We start from the raw sequence: 2,317 nt of genomic DNA, 5'->3' as shown, positions 1-2,317 counted from the left end.
TCTCCCTCACCCGATCTCTTCTTCCACTTCCTACTCATTGTCGTCGCCCTTTCTTCCTCTCTTCCATGCCAGTGTGACTCCTCGCTGGGACAAGAGCATCATCAGTGACACCATCACCTATGGACAAGAGCTCTTGACAGGGGCTGGTGGAGTTAAAGGCTCGATCCATTCTGAAGCTGGGATTGCTCCTTCATGTTGGGACACTCTAGAGCTAGAAGGGGGGGGGGGTGAATAGCTCGCTCACTTCGCTTCGGTGATGATATTGCAATGGATAAACTTGAAGCGACAAACTCCCTAATGCTTACACAAGGATTTACTTAGTATCCACCTTAAGAAGAGGTAACTAATCCATAGATCCATACTGAGCACACTCTCCACTATCAAAACAACTCCTTCTCGGAACAATCTAGAGGTGGAGAAACCTCATACAACTCAAGAACAAAAAAATACAACTCAAAACAAGAAATCAAATATAAATACAAATCAAAACACGACTAACACTTTGAACCTTGAATCCCACTAGCTTTTCTTGCTTTGAGTGTCTCTTAATGATGGAAAATGCAATAGCACTTTGTCTCCCAAATCTTTCAAGAACTGGCAGAGAAGATGGAGTGAAGAGTTGGCTTTGTTTAAACTCATCGTCACCTTTATATTTGCGCTTTTAGGGCTTTTAATCGATTGGGTCAGCTCCCAATAGATTGCCACATCAGATCTTGTCGATCCCAGCCGTCCAAACCTTACAACCTGCTCAATAGTCATATCCCAATCGATTAACCAATCAATTTGAGAGGCTTTGATCGATCGACTAGTCGATTTAGAGCACCTCTTTGCTCTCGTAGATTTCTCCGGAATCGATTGACCAATCAATTTTGGTTGCCTCGCACCTTTGCAAGAAAATCTTCCCCAATCAATCAAATGATCAATTAGAGTGTCCCAATCATTTGGTTGATCGATTGGGAAGCCCTCTATGCATTTTTGAGATAACCTCCCAATTGATCGACCAATCGATTGAGCTTGGGCCAATCAATCAACTGATTGATTGTCTAGCCCTATTTTGTCAAACACAGGTTTAGGGTTCTACTTTCAACATCCGGTCAACTAAGACCTGTTGGAACTCCACATTACCTAGCATCTAGTTAATCTTGACCTGCTGGGACTTTGTACCAAGTGTCCGGTCAATCTTTTGACCCACTTGGACTTCTCTCTTTGTGCCAAGTGTCCGGTCAACCTTGCCCCACTTAGACTCACCATCTTGTGCCAAGTGTCCATTTCTCCATGACCCACTTGAACTTCCAAATACCAGGTGTCTAGTCAGGCTTGATCCACCTGGATTTCCACTACCTGACTTTACTTACCAGGACTTCCCTTCTGCCTAGCTCCACTCACTAAGGATTTTCACCTGCCTTCACTCACCAAGAATTTCCACCTGCCTAGCTTCACTTACTAGGGCTTTTCACTTGGATTCACTCACCAGGATTTTTCACCTACTTAGCTTCACTCACTAAGGCTTTTCACTTGACTTCACTCACTAGGATTTTCCAACTATTTGACTTCACTCACTAGAACTTTTTATCACTTAGTTTCACTCACTAGGATTTTTCTAAATTGTCTGGCTTCACTCACCAGGACTTTCTCATTGCTCGGCTTTATTGATCGGGACTTTCCACACCAAGTTTCAAGCCAAGACAGACCCACTTGGATTTTCATCTTCTGTCAACCTGCCCGTTGGACTTGTTCTCGCCTAACCTCCAGTTAGGACTTCCCAGTCAAATATCTAGTTAACTTTAACCTATTTGACTCTTCTTCACATCAAACTTGTTAAACTTTGACCCGAGGGGAATTACATCAATAATCTCCCCAAATGGATAATTGTACCTGTAATCTCCATACATGATCAAACATTAAAACTCAAATATCAAGACTCAAGCTTGAACCAATTCAAGTTTAGTCAACCTTAATCCTGGGAAAATTGCACTAACACTCCAAATCACAAGGCAAGTATAACCTACTGTTGGTATGGGTTCTATGAGAGAGTGTGAGGGGCAGGTTGGAGGGGTCAAAGTGCTTCTTTTTGTGGTGTTCGGGGAGAAGAGTTGTTCGTGGGTGACTCCGATGATGCCCTTGTTCTTTATAGGTTTTTTTGTAACTGAATTGAGAGATTATGATTGATATTCATTGTTACGCTGCTTCTTCAGGTTGGTTTCGATTCTCTAGAATAAATTTGAGAGTTTTGTAATATGATTTTGTTTCTTGCACTGCCCCTTCAAGATGGTATTGAATGTTGGACAAATTTGGAAGATTGGGATTCACCGATGTT

This window comes from Zingiber officinale, chromosome 11B (genome assembly GCF_018446385.1).
Source record: "Zingiber officinale cultivar Zhangliang chromosome 11B, Zo_v1.1, whole genome shotgun sequence".
Lineage (NCBI taxonomy): Eukaryota > Viridiplantae > Streptophyta > Magnoliopsida > Zingiberales > Zingiberaceae > Zingiber > Zingiber officinale.
Note: the sequence above shows the minus strand (reverse complement) of the source record.